The 18,254-nt window shown below is 36.7% G+C and overlaps 1 long non-coding RNA gene across 1 annotated transcript in view; it reads left to right on the top strand.

The window, feature by feature from the left end:
• Window positions 1-18,254, top strand: part of LOC141511160 (uncharacterized) — a 116,530-nt gene that overhangs the window by 37,268 nt on the left and 61,008 nt on the right. Inside the window, exon 2 of the long non-coding RNA XR_012475273.1 lies at window positions 6,035-6,142. This is a non-coding gene — a long non-coding RNA (uncharacterized LOC141511160). The remainder of the gene's footprint in view (window positions 1-6,034; window positions 6,143-18,254) is intronic.

The following is an 18,254-nucleotide window of genomic DNA, read 5'->3' as shown; positions in this document are numbered from 1 at the left end:
CAGGACAGTGGAAATCAATATATGATACTTATTACAGAATTACTTTAGCTTCTGTCATATGTCCTTTCCTCCACTTAGAATTTGTGAATTAGAGGATGAGAGGGGTCTATAGTGAGAGAATATCTCTAATGGGGGAATGAAAAAGAAAACACAAAATAAACTCCTCTTAGGAAAAATAGCTGCCATCATTGAACTCTCTCAGATCTAGATTTGTAGTCTTCATGCTACAATGTCTCAATTTGTGGAACTTGGTTGGAGTTTACTCTGAATAATAAATGACAGTATTGGAGCCATAAAAACATTATAGAGAGTTACCATGGCATCTCAACTATCATTCATTTTTAATTAAGTGTCTGAGTTAGAATCTGCCACTTCTACACACAGGAAGATATTGTACTTAAAAAAAACTAGTGTGTATATATAAAATATGTAGAACTGGTTTATATAGATATAAAACTAGTATATATAAACTGGTATATGTTTAAACGTATATATAAAAATGAAAGTAGTAAAATTAATTTAGCATTATTAATTATCTACTTTCCTATTTACAAAGTTTTCAGTACTTTTAGGCTTTATAGATCCATATTATTTTTTCACTGTCTTTTGTAATTTATATTTTCATTTAGTTTCACAAAGATCCCCTTTCCCTCCAACCTCAACCCACTGCTCCTGCCATTCTGAGGACAATAAACACAACCCCCTCCCAATGACAACTATGTAAAGTCAAGCAAATAATAATAACAATAATAATAATAATAGCTTCAATGGCTATGTCAAAAACTATATATTTCAGTCCATATTCTGAGTATTTCATCTCTCTTTCTGAAGGTAGGATTATGCTTCAATGTCAGTGATCTGGAATTCTGGATAATCATTATACTGATCAGAGTTCCTAAGTCTTTCAAAGAATTTGTCTTCACAATATTGATGTTACTGTATAAATTATTCTCCAGGATGTTCATACTTCATTTCATATCAGTTCAGGCAAGTCTGCCCAGATTTTTTTGAAACCACCCCTTTTATAATTTCTTAAAGGATAATAGTCTTCCATTTCACTCATATGTCACAATTTGTTCAATCATTTTCCATTTGATGAGTACCCCTTTGCTTCCAATTCTTTGTCATCACAAAAAGAACTGTTACAAATATTTTTGGCCATGTGATCCTTTTTATATATCTTTGATTTCTTTAGTGGTATAGACCTGGAATTCATATCATTGAATCAAAACAAATGCCTAGCCATCTCTGATGAGAGCAAAGGTTCCCTCATTCCCCCTTGCCTCCCCACTTCCATATCATTGCAATAGCTCATTGTAATAAAAAAAAATCTTATGTGAAATATCTCGGACTATTCCCTCTCTCCTTTTTCTTTCTCCCGTTCCATTTCCCTTTTTTCTATTGACTCCATTTTTTACACCATATTTTATCTTTGAATTTAGCTTTCTCCTATGCTTAAATAGCTTCAGAGGCATAATTCCAAACTGCTTTCCAGAATGACTGCACCAGTTCACAGTTTTACCCATAGTGCATTATTGTACCTGATTTCAAGTATTTGTCATTTTCCTTTTCTGTCAGCTTTTGCCATTTGATGTGTATGAGATGGAACCTTAGAGATGTTTTAAGTTTTATTTTATTTTGTTGGTAAGAGGTATTTTTTCATATCAGTATTACAACTTGGAATCTTCCTCTAAAAACCGTCTATTGATATCATTTCATGATTTATCAATTGGGTAATAGTCCTTTGTCTTCTAAGATTTTTATCCATTATAAAACTTCAGTAACTTTCCCCTTTTAAAACGACTTGGAAATTTTTAGCTAGATTAATTTATATCAGTTCTGTTTCTTAAAGTATCTATGTTCAGTAATGACAATTCACTAGATGTGAATATTTGCAATGATTGTATCTTAGAATCTTCTCTCCTTCAAGACTTAAATGGTATGAGAAGAATTTTTTCAATTTCTTCTACTAATGTCTTGCAAATCAATTTGTAAGTTTTAAATTTACTAATTTCACAGTGCTTTCATATTGCTAGTTTATTTTTTTTATTTTTTGTCATTTATTTTTTTTACATTTAAATTTATTTTTATGTTCATTTTGTACAAATGTTTTTTTACATTAATAAAATACTCTTCTTTACAAGTAAACAAAATGCCCCTCCTCCCCTATGAATATAGATAGACTTGCTTGGGCAAAAAAAGTAAAGGGGAGAGAAAAAAATTAAAATAAAAAAATAATAGTAATAATTGTATATATGGCCAGGTGGCACAATGGATGAAGCACCAGCCCTGGAGCCAAGAGCACCCAAGTCCATATCCAGCCTCGTAAACCCAACAATCACCCAGCCGTGTGACATGCAAGCCACCCGATCCCCACTGCCCTGCAAAAAACAACAAAAAAAAAAGAAAGAAAAAAAAGACCCAAAATAAAATAAAATAGTAGTAATAGTAGGGGTGGCTGGGTGGCAGACAGAGCATTGGCCCTTGAGCCAGGAGCACCTGGTTCCAAATCCGGCCCCAGACACCCAAAGATCACCCTGCTATGTAACCCCAGGCAGGCCACTCAGCCCCACTTGCCCTGCACCCTCCCCCAAATAATAATAACAAAAAATGTGCTTGACTCTTTGTTCCAACAACAACAACTCTGTCATGGGTGGATCTCATTCTTTATGATAAGTCCATCACAAAAGTTACTTCCATATTTTTCCACTGTTGCCATTGCTGATCGCAACTCCCTCCTTTCTTATTTCTCCACTACCATGTACTCTATTTTCTCTCTCCTTTCACTCTGACTCTGCTGTAGGTTCGTTGAGTGGCACAGCAGACAGATCCCTGGTCCTGGGGCCAAGAAGCCCTGAGCCCCCATACTACCCCTTAGGTCCAGAATCCACCTTGCCCTGTGGTCCTGGGCAGGCCTTCCAATCCCAGTCCCTTGCAAGAAGTAAGAAAGAAAATGTGTTATATGGTCCATCCTCTCCTCCTTTATTCACATCCCCACCCCTTCCCCCTGCTCCCCGCTCCTTCTTACTCCAGATGTCTATACCTCACTGAGTATATATGCTGTTTCCTCTCCTAGCCATCTCTGATGAGAGCAAAGGTTCCCTCATTCCCCCTTGCCTCCCCACTTCCCTATCATTGCAATAGCTCATTGTAATAAAAAAAAAAAATCTTATGTGAAATATCTTGGACTATTCCCCCTCTCCTTTTTCTTTCTCCCATTCCATTTCCCTTTTTTTCTATTGACTCCATTTTTACACCATATTTTATCTTCGAATTTAGCTTTCTCCTGTGCTTCAACTATAAAAGCTCTCTCTACCTGCTCTATTAACTGACAAGGTTCATATGAGAATTATCAGTGTCATTTTTCTATGCAGGAATACATGCAGTTCATCCTCATTAAGTCCCTCATATTTCCCCCCTCTCCTCCAATCTCCATGCTTCACCTGAGTCCTGTATCTGAAGATCAAACCTTCTGTTCAGCTCTGGCCATTCCAAAAGGAACATTTGAAATTCCCCTGGTTCATTGAAAGTCCATCTTTTTCCCTGGAAGAGGACATTCAGCCTTTCTGGGTAGTTCATTCTTGGCTGCATTCTAAGCTCTTTTGCCTTCTGGTGTATTGTATTCCAAGCCCTACGAGCTTCCAATGTAGCTGCTGCTAAGTCCTGTGTGATCCTGACTGCAGCTCCACGATATTTGAACTGTGTCCTTCTGGCTGCTTGTAATATTTTCTCTTTGACTTGGGAGTTCTGGAACTTGGCTATAATATTCCTATGGGTTGGTTTTTTGGGATCTCTTTCTTGGAGGGGATTGGTGGATTCTCTCCATTTCTATTTTGCCCTCTGCTTCTAGAATATCAGGGCATTTTCCTGAAGTAATTCTTTGAAAATGATGTCAAGGCTCTTTTCCTGATCATGACTTTCAGGTATTCCAATAATTTTTAAATTATCTTTCCTAAGTCTCTTTTTCATATCAGTTGTTTTTTCAATGAGATATTTCACATTTTCTTCTAATTTTTCATTTTTTTTGTTTTGAAGTATTGATTCCTGATTTCTGTTAAATTCATCAATCTCCCTGAATTCTATTCTTTGTCTGAAAGATTTGTTCTCAGAGAGTTTTCTTATCTCTTTTTCCATCTGGCCAATTTTGCTTTTTAAAGCATTTTTCTCCTCAATAACTTTTTGAACTGTTTTATCCATTTGACCTAAGCTGGTTTTTAGCATGCTATTTTCTTCAGCATTTTTTTGGATTTCCTTGACTAAGCTGCTGACTTCCTTTTCATGTTTTTCCTGCATCTCTCTCTCCTTTCTTTTCCCAGTTTTTCTTCCAACTCCCTCATTTGATTTTCAAAGTCTTTTTTGAGCTCTGTCATAGCCTGAGCCCAATTTCTGTTTTCCTTTGAGTCTTTAGATGCAGGAGCTTGTGCTTCCTCATCTTCAGACTGAGTATTTTGATCCTTCTTGGGCTCATTTGCAAAATATTTCTCAATAGTATTCCTTTTGTTTCTTTGCTTGCTCATTTTCCCAGCCTGGGCCTGGTTTGGGGTGCTTCCTGAGCTTTTGGGACACTCCCACAAGGGTCTCAGTGTGTGAGGCTCTATCCTCCCTCCTGGTCTGTGAATGACCATAAGCACCTCCCTCTGCCACAGGGCTGAGGTGGGAGGGGGGGCCCTGATGTTCTATTGGGGGGCTAGACTGCGATCAGGATCTGAATGTGGTCAGAACCCCAGAGTCTTGTTCCAGGGGCAGAGGACCAGGCTCACAGTCTCTCTTCACTCCCCTCCCTCAGCTCAATGGGCTTATGCCCTGGGGGCTCCTCCTGCTTCTGTTTCCTGGATCAGGGCTGGGGAAAGACCAAGCTGCTAGCTGTGTGCCCTGAGGGCTGGGCTCCAGTGCCCCCTCTGGCAGAGGTCTCCCGCTGTTCCCCCACTTTGTGCCCGGTGCTCCTCAGGGTGCAGCTCAGGAGACTCCCCCGCTGCTGTGAGCTGAGAGTCCCAGTGCCCTGGGGCTGCTTCCAGGAAGCTGAAGTTCTTTGGCTCTGGGGGGCTACCCCTCCGGAGGGCCGCCCCTCCAACCCCGGGGAGCAGAGCCTTTCTGCTCTTTTCCAGGTTACCTTGAGTAGGAGAACTGCCTCACTGGGTCCCTTTGTGGGTTCTGTCTCTCGAAATTTTAGTTAGAGTCCTTAGTTTATGAGTTTTATCAGAGAGCTCCTAAGACTCCCTTCTTGTGGCCATCTTGGCTCCGCCCCCTTTTTAAGTTCCATATTGCTAGTTTAAATGAACAAAGAACACTATCTGATATCTGTTTTCTAAATATACTCCAAAGAAGAGAACATATGTTTTAGGTTTGTCTTTTCCCTTCCCCTATTACCCACCTAGCCACTCAATGGTCATTACACAGTATGCCTTCAATCAAATATAGTCTTGACTGAAGGAGAGCAAAAAAGGAGGGCAGGGAAAGGAAGCCTATATAATAAAACTGATACTCTCTTTCATCAGTCATGGGAGCATTGAATCCAATAAATATTTTGTTCTTTATATGGCTCATCCACAAATAACTTTATTCTCTGCCTGGTTTCTAATTATGTCTTCTATAGTCTGTTAAAATTAGTTTGCACACCCTAAATTTATACCAATATTCCCAAAGGGTTTTGGGCACAATGGAAAATCAGAAGATTCAAGGACTGTATATAACTGAAAGAGACTTTAAAGGTCATAAAGTTCAATTCCTTATTTTACACATGAAAAAACTGAGGCTCAGAGAGTTTTAAGTGATTTGTCCAAGGACATACAACCAAAAAGTGAGTGAAATAGGATTCAAACCTAACTTTTTCTAATTTCAAGATAGTACTATATCTACTACATCACACCACAACAGCTTTCAGAGTGTGGGTCCACCAGGTAAGGAATATTAGTGTTTGAGTAATGATCTACAAAATAACAAGGGCAAAGAAGAGAAGTACATTACTTAGTCATTATATTCGACTTCTTCCAGGGAATATGTTTAATGAAATCTTTTTTCACATCTCTGGATTCAGCGATGCTTCTGGCAAAACTCAGTATTCCTAAATTGAAGGAGATCCTGGAGGAGGATGGAGAAGAAGAAGAAGGAAAAGAGTCATGACAGAGAGATATACATCTGTGAGGTAATATTTCTCAGGAGTTGGCAGCACAAGGGAGAGAGAAAAGAAAATCAAAGTTCATACCTAAATCACTATAGATCTACAAGGAGTCATTTTGCAAATGGTATCACTCCCAAGACGTTGAAATTCCTAAGATTTAGAAGTACCTAGACTTCATTGGTTTTTGTTAAGATTTATTGGATTGGAGGCAACTAGGTGGTGCAGGGGATAGAGCATTGGCCCTGGAGTCAGGAGTACCTGAGTTCAAATCTAGCCTCAGACACTTAATAATTGCCTAGCTGTGTGGCCTTAGGCAAGCCACTTAATCCCATTGCCTAGCAAAAACCTAAAAAAAAAAAGATTTATTGGATTATACTGACCTACAGTCTGAAACTTAGCTATAATGAATAGTTTACAGCAACAGACATTGAATGGTAATGGCATTAACTTTTCTCCCACTGTGCTTACTTTAAGAGTGATTGTTTGTGCAATATTAGCTAATTGAAAAACAGAATTTAGAAGCATCTTCAATTTTAGTGGCATTGATAGTGGACAGACCAAGATGTTTCAGATATCAGGATCAGGGGTCCAGAGTCCTCCATCTCCACATAAAACAAAATAGTTAATTAGAATTAGAATTAAGTGAGTTGCCTTAAGTAGTATTGAGTTCCCTGCCACTGGTTGTTTTTGGAGACTTGATAGCCACAGTTTAGAGATGTGATAGAAAGCATTACTAATAAAAGTATAGATTGAACCAAAAGTCCTCTGAGGTCACTTCAGTTCTGATTTTCAATAATTTGATATCACTTATTTTCCTACCCCTTTCATTCGGTTCATACAGTTACCATTCTAGCACAGGCTTTCATCTTTTTTATTTTCTTATTTCTTCTCATTTTAAACACAGCTGTCAAAAATATCCATAAAATACTAGTTATGTCAAACAAATCTTCATTTCTCCCTACCTCCAATATCCAGGTGACTGCCAATTCTTATCAATTCTACCTCCACAAAATATGTTCTATGTGTTCTTCTCTAGCTACCACACCAGTTCAACTCCTACTCATCTCTTACTTAATCTAATCCAATAGCCACTAATTTTCTCCCTTCTCCAATTCAGCCTTTATATAGTTGCCAAAATAATCTTCCATAAACATAGGTCAGCTCAGGCTACTCTCCTACTCAATAAACTTCAGTTACATCCTATTATCCCTACGACAAAATACAAATTCCTTTGTTTGACATGTAAACACCATTCATAACCTGACTGAACCTACCTTTATAAATATATTTCCAGGGATTGAAATCCTTAATTCACTTAGAAGTTGAATTCAGGTGCCACTTTCTACAAAAAACCATTTTTGGTCCCCAATTATTGCTAGGACCTTGACAATAAAAAGAAAAAAAGCTTTGCATATATGTGTGTACATATTTTAATATATATATATTAATATATATATATATACACACACTTTATATTTTATGTATGTATGTATGTATATACATGCATATACACTTACTAGTATATACATTGACTTCTACAATAAAATGTAAGTTCCTTGAGACCTGGAAGTGTTTTGATTTGGGGGGGGGGGTGTATTCCTAGAATTTGGAATATTTAATAAATGCTCACTGATTGATTAAGATTATACAAGAGGGTTTTATTAATTCAACAAGTAGTTATTTTTCACCTATTATGTACAAAGTACTCCTAGGAGCTGGGGAATATAAATGTTAAAAAAAAAAACAATTTCAGCCCTGAAGAAGCAGCTTGCATTTTTATCAGAGAAATATAAGTGATTCTTCTATCTGCAGATGCATTACTCAGCACATTACAAAATCTCTTGGAAAAGATCTGTAATTACTAACTGTGTAACCTTCAGCAAGTCATTTCACCCTGATTGCCTTGCATCCAGGGCCACCTTCAGTCATCCTGATCCATATCAGACCACTTGACCCAGATGGTTTTGGAGAAGAAAGTGAAGGCTGATGACTTTCCACAGCACTGCCTCCCTCAAATCCAATTCACATGCATGACATGACATCACTTTCCTGATACCATGGTCTTCCTCAAGAATGAAAGACAAACGAAGGACAGCTTCCCAAAGTAGCAACAACCAAATTTTTTTTGATTTTATACAGATCCCAGGAAGTAACTAATCTGAATAGATTCTGTAACAGGTTGGAGGTATCAAAGCCTTATTCACAGCCAGTAGACAATTGAGATATAGTCTTTGCCTGATGAGTGCATCATGTCTGGGTGATCATCTTGTAATCTCACCTGATAAAAGTATCAACATATGGCATATTATTGCTGGGAGAATTTGTTGAATAACTTAATGACCCTTCCCCATCCTTACACTATGAAAATTCAAAGAATAAAGAAGCCAGTGGCAGAAATGAACACAAAGCTGATGAAGCAGCTAGAAAAATCAGATTTGAAGGAAGTAAGCTGAAGCAAAAGGAACGAATAAGCTGAGTCACCTGGAATGGATTTGAAAAAAAAGGAAAGAACAGAGTTAAATAGAAAAGAGGCATCAAGAAAATTGGAAGAAAGAAGCCAGGACTCAAAAGCATTGAAAAACTGGACAAAAATATAAGGTCACTATGGAAACCAATTGTTGAATGAGAAAAAAATACTTGTTCAACTGCCTTTTGTAATGGTACATCTTAAATTAACCACTACAAGGAAATCCAGAGTTCTGACATGTGAAACATGAGGTTGTCATTATTAACTGGTGCTTGAGCATTAGCCATGAAGTATATATTACCCCAAAAGTCCAAATTGGGTTGTTTCAATATTATCAAGTTAATCTTAACACAAACCAGAGAGGTTTGTGTTTTAAGCCCTTTATATTAAGAAAGAATTCAGACATACCAACTCTATTATACAGACTCAAAACAATTCCAAATATTATACTCGGCTGCCCTGCTGTTGATGCATATTTTTTAAAAAGTGTTTTTAGAAATCCATTGGGATGAAAGTAATATTAAATACCATTTTTACTACTTCAGCATGGTTCATTTTCCTCTCTGCCTTGCTGTTTTGTCTCATGTCAAAAATTTGCCCACAATTAATGTACTCATAGTATGCTTATATTTGATGTCAAATAATGAAAATGTCAGCAAAGTACTATTTTAAAGTACATATTTTCTTAATCATTAAGAAATATTAGAAACCCCATTTCAATAATTAGTAAAGCCTATAGTGAGCACATAAATTTGGGTAAACTTCAACAAAACATTGTTCCAGTGTAACAGCATTTTAATAATATTAATAATTATTATTATAACCAAACTCCATAATATCACAAAACTCTGCTATGATATCTATTTGCCATCCATCCAAAATAGTAACTGAATATGACTGTTGAACCACTTCATCAGTCAGCCTTGGCCAACATATCTATCACATGCCACATACTGAGTTAAATACTGGGAATACAAAGAGACAAAAAGACAGTCATATCCACAAAGAGGGAGATAATGTGCAAACAACTACTTAAAAACAAGTCATACAAGATAAATTGGAGATAATCAATGGAGGGAAAACTAGATTAGGAAAGGCATCTGTAGAAGATAAGATTTTTAGCTGAGACTTGAGGGAAGCAAGAGAAGAAAGAAGGAAGTGAATTCCAGGAATGGGGAAAGTCAGGGAAAATGGCTGAAGCAGGGAGATGGGATATTTTGGCTGAGGAAATAGCAAGAGGTAAATCTCACTGTATCACAGAGTAAGTGATGGGACTGGGGAGAGCAGTATATAAGATGTAAGAAAACTGGAAAGGTGGGATAGGAGGCAATGATGAAAATCTTTGAAGGCCAAATGGGATTTTATATTTTATCTGAGATAAGGAAACACAGGAATTTACTGAGTAGGAGGGTAACAAGATCAGTCCTATACTTTAGAAAGATCTCTTTGACAGCTGAGTGATGGCTGGATTGCAATAGGGAAAGACTTGAGACTGAGTCACAAACTATTGCATTAATCACTGCCATCATTCATACTTTCATTTATTTATATGTACTGATAAATGAAGGGAATAGAATAAGGCAAGTGTTCCAATTGCATCCACTACAAATTTATGAGTCTTCCCTGCTGCTAGGAAATCCTACTAGACTTTCTTTACCAACTGATCCCATTCTCCACAGTGACTCTTCCAAATCTTTCCTTTTCTCCTCATACCTCCTTTATCTCTCTCTCTCTCTTTCATTGTCTCAGTTAATAATCTTGCCTCATATTTTACCAAAAAAAGAGGTCATTTTTTTAGGTTTTTGCAAGGCAAACGGGGTTAAGTGGCTTGCCCAAGGCCACACAGCTAGGTAATTATTAAGGGTCTTAGAATGGATTTGAACCCAGGTACTCCTGACTCCAGGGCCGGTGCTTTATCCACTACACCACCTAGCTGCCCCAAAAGAGGTCATTTATCACTCAGTTCCTTTCTACCATTTTCTCTTCCTTTGTCCCTGTTTCACATAATAGAGTCATCTAACACATTGCCAAAATTAGCCTCTTTATTTGTACAAGTGATCCCATGCTTTTTTCCAAGAGATTGTCTTCTTTCATCATCACTATTTCACTAATTTTCAATCTCTCCCGCTCTACTGGTAACTAGGTAATGCAATGAATGAATAGAGCACTGACCTTGGAGTCAGGAAGATAGGAGTTCGAATCCAGCCTCAGACACTTGCTGTGTGACCCAGGTCAAATCATTTAAACCTGATTATCTCACATCCAGGGCCATCTCCCATCATTCTGATCCATATCTGGCTACTGAACCCAAATGGTTCTAGAGGAGAAAGTGAGGCTGATGACCTAGCACAGAATCCCCTCACTCAAATCCAATTCATATGCTTGTCATAAGGACAAGCATCATCATCATAACTGACTAGAAACATATCCATGTCTTCTCTATTCTCAAAAATGAATCCTCACTTGATCCTCCCATTCCCACTAACTTGTCTTATATCTCTCTCCTGTTCTTTGCAGTTACACTTCTCACAAAGGCTGTATGCCATAGGTGTTTCCACTTCTTCTCCTCTCACTTTTTCCATAATTCCCTATAATCCAAGTTCTCATCTTATCATTCTAAGTTACTAATGATCTCTTAGTTGCCAAATTTAATGACCTTTTTGATACTCTCCTCTCTGGATTTTCAGGACACCATTCATTCCTTATTTTTCTCCCACCTATCTGAATGCGATATCTCTTTTGCTTTTGCTGGATCTTTAAGTAGGTCATGCCCTCTGGTATCTTTCAGGGTTCTGTCCTGGGCCCTCTTCTTCCCCCTCTGTATTACTTCATTTGATGATCTTTTCAGTTCTCATGGATTTAATTACTATTTCTTTGCTGATAATTCTCAAAGTTAACTTCCCAAACCTATCTGATAACTCCCAATATCACATCTTTAAGTGCCTTTCAGAAATCTCAATTGAATGTCCAGTAGACATCAGAAGATCAATGTGTCTAAAATCCATTATTTTTTCCCTTAAACCCTCTCCCTCCACTCCTTTCCTATTACTATCGAGGAGGAAACTATCCTCCCACTCCCTCAAGTTCACAACTTTGGAGTCATTCTGAATTCCTGACTATTTCTCACTTCCTGTATCCAAACTATTGCCAACATCCCTTGGCAACATCTTGGCAACATCTCTCCAATATCAATATGTCCTCTTCTCTCCTCTGTTACTGCCACCCTACTGGTATAGACTCTAATCATTTCCCACTTGGATTACTGCAATGGCCTTCTGATGGAACTGCCAGTCTCAAGTCTCTTCCCACTCTAATCCATTCCTCATTTAACCACTAAAGGGGTTTTTCTAAAACTTACATAATCTCCCTGATCAATAAACTCCAATGGCTTCCGATTGACTCTAGTAGCAAAGCAAATGGTATTCAAATATAGGTTACATAATATTTATAACCTAGTCCCTCCTACCTTTCAAATCTTACACTCCCAGTGATACTGGCCTGCTGATTGTTCCATGAAAACACTATGTTTTGGCTTCAGATATTTTCTCTAGTTATCCCTGATGGCCAGAATTGCTCTCTCTTTCCTCCACACCAATACTGACTTCCCTGACTTTCAGTCCCAACTAAAATCCCAGTTTCTACAGGAATCCTTCTCCAAACCCTTTTAATTCTAGTGTCTTCCTTCTGATAGTTATTTCCTATTTATTTTTTATATAACTTATTTTGTATATATTTATTTGCATATTATCTCCCCTCATTGGATTGTAAGCTTCTTGAGGGCAGAGACTATCTTTTGTCTCTTTTTGTATCCCCATCCTTTAGCAAAGTAAGGCATAAAGTAGGTACTTAATAAATATTTATTGATTGATAATATATTACAATATGTGTAAATCCAAAGTTTATCTTCTTGTTTACCACTCTCTACCTTAGAACTTTTTTATACATTTAAATTTTAGAGTCTTTTCCCCAGTAAGAATGTCTGGAAATTTGTTCATCTTAATTGATTCTTTTTTTCCATTGTTCAGAGTCCCAGTTTTTCATCATTCCTAAATGTTGGTTGCTAGGATGATTCAAGAAGGCATATGAGCATCAAAAGTAGTCCTAAGTAATAATAACCACACTGAGTTTTATAAAATATTAAAAATCAATATGAATATAACTGAGTTAGAGATTGTTTTATCATAAAATAAATGACACAGTAAAAATAGTTTGATAATGGTCAGATTGTATTCCCCATGAGCCTATTAATTCATGGCACATCTCTGTTGCTATAATAAAAGCATGATAAATCCTTTTCCTTAAGAATAGCATTCTAACAGATTTAGTCTAATTTTCCTTTCCTTTTAGAAATTAATAATGATAAAAGACAGAACAAGAAGTTTTTCTCATCTTTATTAAATATCAACTATATTACTCTGAGACCTCCTGCCTACTTTGGAGAGACTTGCGATCAAAACAACTAGAATCCCTAACCTAATTCAAGGCTTTATTGACCTTGAATTGTTTGGTGGCCACAAATATACTTGGAGAATCCCTGTGAACTTCAGGCACAGGTAGAGACTTAGTACTCAAAACAGGCACAAGTGATCAAGTAGATAATGAAATTCCAACCAGGAAACAAAAAAACAGTACATCAGAGTCCTGAAGAGGCTTATGTCTCCACACAGCAATATAATTTAAACTTGACAATTAAATGTTAGGGGTAGGGGGCTGGCTAGGTGGTACAATGGATAGAGTCCAGCCCAGAGTTAGGAGGATTGAGTTTAAATCCGACCTCAGACACTTAATATTTACCTAGTTGTGTGACCTTGGGCAAAGTCACTTAACCCTCATTGCCTTGCAAAAAAACAAAAAACAAAAAGTCAGAGAGGGACTGTTTGCCCTTTGCCCGAGTTTTAAGTAGACTTCTTTTTGTGAGCAGATAACAACACAAATCTCCCTTCACACCATTTTGTCTGTCTTCTGTCCATTCCCTCTCATCTCCCTAATTCTGAAATTTGAACTCTATCCCCTGGGATAGCAGATTCTGATACTTGAGTTTTCAACATCTTTCCAAGAATGAGGCTTCCATGGCACTTCCCATCCATCTCCACACACTGCCACCTGGACTGTAGGCATCACTCTCATTACTTCTCCAGTCTTGCCCTGTCCCAGCTCTGTACATGCATCCTCTACCTTGCTCTGCACTGCAAAGGATCCAGTTTCAAATCCTGTCTTTGATAGTTACTACCCATAGTGAGACCTTAAGAAAGTCACATAACTTCTTGGGGCTTTGGGGATTGGAGCATATTTGGAGAAGGAGATAGAACTGAATCAGTAAGGTCTGAGTTTAATTTCTCTCTAAACACGAATTTTGTGACCCTGGACAAGTCACTGATCCTCTATCTGCCTCTGGCAACTTGTTAGGGCTTTTTAACTAAGCCAGATCAGCATGGGTGGCTCTTGGACTGACCAAAAACTGAATAATTCAGCTTCCACTGTCATCACCTTCACTTCAGTTGCCATATTTTTCTCCTAACTATAAAAAACACAATGGTACCCTCGTGGTGGCCTCAATCTGGGTATAACTCAAGATAATGTAGCCTCATTTCTCCATAAATCTCAAGCTTTGGAATTGGGCAAAGAAAGTAATGTCCTGATCTTTGTAAATGAAAACAGCTTTCTGGGAATGGCCTGTCTCATTCAAATTGAAGTAAGATAGATGATTTTAATTTTTTTTGCTTGTTTGTTTTTCTAATAAACCTACATACTGGATAATAAAATATAGTGGGGAAAGGTAGCTAAGATTCTCAATTTTCAAGACAAAAAGATTCTTTTATACTAATCCTTTCAGAATATAGGACTTAATCTCTCAACATACTATTTGTATTTATATAAAAATCAACTCTCATAGAAACATAACTTTAGACTTTTGAGGCCATCTAATACAATGCCTTTGTTTTACAGATGAGAAATTAAGGAATAAAGAATGATTTATGACAGAGATGGATTTTGAACCCCAGCTGTCTTAAATCTAATATTTTCAAAAATCTAATACTCCTGTTCACTATAATACAATTCCTCTCTATCATTTGGATCATAGAAGCAAATGGTATCATGCAAAGACTGTGGCACTGCAAGTCAGAAGAACTGAGTTCTATTTTCCCCTTTGTCCATAAAGAGCTATGTGACCTTGAGTCTAACCTGATCCTCAGCTTCCTCTTTTCTAAAATGAGATGGGACTAGTTGACCTCAAAGTACCTTTCCACTCTAACATTCATTAAATTTTCTGATTCATCTCACTCCTCTTTTGTTATTTCGAAGCCCAGTTTTCTGTGGCTTCTCTGTTTATAGTTCTTCCATCATCGAGGACAATGAAAGATCAGGAGTTAAAATTCAGATGTTTGTTTTTATCAGAAGCTCTGAGGGGAAAACATTTGAAACTACTGTCTAAACGTCAGTTATTTATTATTTATCTATGCTATCCTCCTGTGCCCTAAAGTCCTTGTAAGTCCAAAACCACATTTGTTTATTTTGTATCCCCTTCAGAGACTAGTAACAGGGGTGTTAGGTACATGATGTTTGTTGAATGTATGCTCATGGAATATTTAGAGTTTCCCCATATCTGAATAATTTCCTTCCATCGATTAATTTGATGGATAAGGAAGCAAAATGGTTTCAATTATAACCCCCTGGTTATAAATGTTCATAAATTTGTAAAAAATTTGCTTTTGAGTTGAAGCTTTCCATTCTGTGTTTAATCTCCACCCAAGTAGTGTTATTTTTTCCCTTTTGGAAAATTTGAGGAAAAGTCCTGTCATGATTTATTAGCTATGAAAGTGGAAAAATGTACCCTTCCTATTATTTAATGTAACAAAATCAACTGATAAATACAAAAGTTTGAACAAACAACCACTTTCCAATGAGAGCTTATTTTTTATAGTAAATATCAAAGAATTCAATATATAAAAATCAACTTTTTCCCATTTTGGAAAATTCTTAATCTAGATGGTAGAAATGATAGAAAACTACTTGTTAATTATAAACAGTAATCATTCTTAAAATAATTTTAATTGGAAGAAACAATATAATGCTCATAAATATTCATTCTTGTTTTTTAAAAAAATGACATAGACTCAGAAAAGTTGAGAAATTCTACTATAATATCCCTCTGTTAGATATGACTTTAGAAATGTCACTCATACCCTTTAAATCATTATTTTTTTCATTTGAAAAATAAAGTTCCTTATGCCTGTCCTGAAATTAATAGGTTTGTTGAATAAGGAGAAATAATGGATTTGAGAGGGATTTGTAAAACAGAAAAGTCTCAAAAAGTAAATTATCATTTAATTTTTCTCATCTTTTTTCAATGAGTTCAAATAGAAATGGGTCATTGATCAAATCACTGGCCTACAATAATTATATCATATTTAAATTCTATCAGCTCTTGCAAGGTAGATAGAAATAGCTATAATTTGTAATTGATTAAAAGTCACTTGTAGGTTCACTGTTGTCTTCAAGATTACTCCAGTGGCAGGGCAGCTAGGTGGTTTAGTGGATAAAGCACCAGCCTTGGAGTCAGGAGTACCTGGTTCAAACCCGGTCTCAGACACTTAATAATTACCTAGCTATGTGGCCTTGAGCAAGCCGCTTAACCCCATTTGCCTTAACAAAAAACCTAAAAAAAAAAAAAAAAAAGATTACTCCAGTGGCAGAACTTCATTTTGTTTGTCCCATTAATCGCAGGCATCAATTTTTTTATTTCTTTATTTTTAATACTAGAACTATATATTGTAAAAGATTTTTAGGCCAAATAATCTGGAAATTATGAATATTTGGTATGATAATATCTCTTTAAAACATTGGAAAGCTATCCATAGTCATATGGAAATTTGCTCTAAATCAATACTGATTAGAGAAATACAAACTAAAGCAGCTCTGAGCTACCATCAGATTGGCCAATATGACCAGAAAGGACAATGTTCAATATTGGAAAGAATGTGGGAAATCTGGAACACTGATGCATTATTGGTAGAGCTGTGAACTCATTCAACCTTTCAGAAGAGCAGTTTGGAATTATGCCAAAAGGGCAATAAAAATGTACATACCCTTTGATCCAGCAATACCACTACTGGGTCTATACCCTGAAGAGATCATGAAAAAGGGTAAAAACATCACTTCTACAAAAATATTCATAGCAGCTCTGTTTGTGATGGCAAAGAATTAGAAATTGAGTGAATGTCCATCAAATGGGGAATAGCTGAACAAATTGTGGTATAAGTACATTATGGAACACTATTGTTCTATTAGAAACCAGGAAGGATGGGATTTCAGAGAAGACTTGCATGAACTGATGCTGGGCAAGATGAGCAGAACCAGAAGAACATTGTATAGCCTAACAGCAATATGGGGTGATGATCAATCAATGGACTTGTTCATTCCACAATGCAATAATTAGGGACAATTTTAGAGTAACTGCATCAGAAATACTATCGGTATCCAGAGAAAGAACTGTGGAGTTTAAACAAAGACCAAAGTCTATTTCCTTCATTTTTTTTTAAAAAAAAGTGTCTTATGTACTACATAATTTTGTTATCTCTAATATTTTATTTTCTCCTCAAGGATATGATTTCTCTTGACACATTCAATTTTGATCAATGCATAGCATGGAAACAATGTAAAGATTATCAGATTGCCTTCTGTGGGGGGATAGGGGAGGGAGGATGGGGGAAAATTGTAAAATTCAAAACCTTACAAAAAGCAAAAACTATTGTGTATAATTGAAAAACAAATAAAATATTATTTTTAAAAAATCATTCTCCTTAAGTTTTTAAGGATCCAGTCAATTGTGGGAAGCTGTTTGGGGGATTTAGTTGCAGATCACTTTATCTGTTAAATTCCCAGGGATATTTTGAGGATTATTTGAAGTATAGGGATTTGTTTTGTCCATTTGTGGAAGAAATAAACTTCTGATACACAATTCTAGCCACCAGTTAATCAGTAGTTATTCATTAGATGTTGAAAGTTTTGCAGCCTACAACTAAAAGTAATACTAAGCATATAACTAAAAATTATTGCTATTATATTGTGACTCTCATCTTTTTCTGCTCCAGTCTTTCACCTTTATCCTATATATCTCTTTCTGCTTGGGTATCAAGAAGAATTCTGAGTACCACCATTCACAAAGAATGACTATATGAGTTTAGCTTTTTTTTTTTGCAAGGCAAAGGGGGTTAAATGGCTTGCCCAAGGCCACACAGCTAGGTAATTATTAAGTGTCTGAGGGATTTGAACCCAGGTTCTCCTGACTCCAGGGCCAGTGCTCTATCCACTGCGCCACCTAGCCACCCCGACTATATTAGTTTAGACAAAACACTTGACCTCCCAGAGCCCCAAACAGCTCCCTAAGGTGTAGTAGACAATCTACTTATATTTGTGGAAGGAGAACCCTTCCCCACCCTCTTCCAGTCTCACAAGCTCATAGTCTTCAGTCCAATGATGATCAAATACTCAATTATCAATAAACATTTATTAACCTTGTACTATATGCCAGATATGAACTAAGTCATGGAGTTTAAAGTATTATACAAGCAACAAAGCAAGCTATAAATGATAAATAGATTAAGAGAAGGAAGGAGAAGGTTCTGGGATCCCCAGGACTTGGGGAAGGCTTCCTATAGAAGGGGGGGG

Source organism: Macrotis lagotis, chromosome 2 (assembly GCF_037893015.1).
Source record: "Macrotis lagotis isolate mMagLag1 chromosome 2, bilby.v1.9.chrom.fasta, whole genome shotgun sequence".
Classification (NCBI taxonomy): Eukaryota; Metazoa; Chordata; class Mammalia; order Peramelemorphia; family Peramelidae; genus Macrotis; species Macrotis lagotis.
This window is presented reverse-complemented; position numbering and strand designations above follow the sequence as displayed.